This window comes from Ctenocephalides felis, unplaced genomic scaffold (genome assembly GCF_003426905.1).
Source record: "Ctenocephalides felis isolate EL2017-DRISC unplaced genomic scaffold, ASM342690v1 CF-g0.4_SCAFFOLD_01170, whole genome shotgun sequence".
Taxonomy (NCBI): Eukaryota; Metazoa; Arthropoda; class Insecta; order Siphonaptera; family Pulicidae; genus Ctenocephalides; species Ctenocephalides felis.
Window position 1 is genome coordinate 86,693,499 of NW_020537324.1, and position 271 is coordinate 86,693,769.

Here is a 271-nt window from a genome sequence, read left to right on the forward strand (position 1 = left end):
AATAAATAAAATACTAAAGTTATGTAGTTTCAGTAAACCACAAGATAGAGATGAATCAATAATACGTTGTATACGTGGCGGTGGTACGTAACAGAAAAGACACAAACATGTATTCATTTTGTATCATGTGGTAACTGTTTCGTTAGCTACGTTTGAATATTTTTACAGCTCTGTTTAACCAATTAAATACTACTATTATTAAAGGAATAAATAAATGTTTTTCTTTCACACTAATTTAAAACATAGCAAAAACAACAAGTTGTGTTACGTA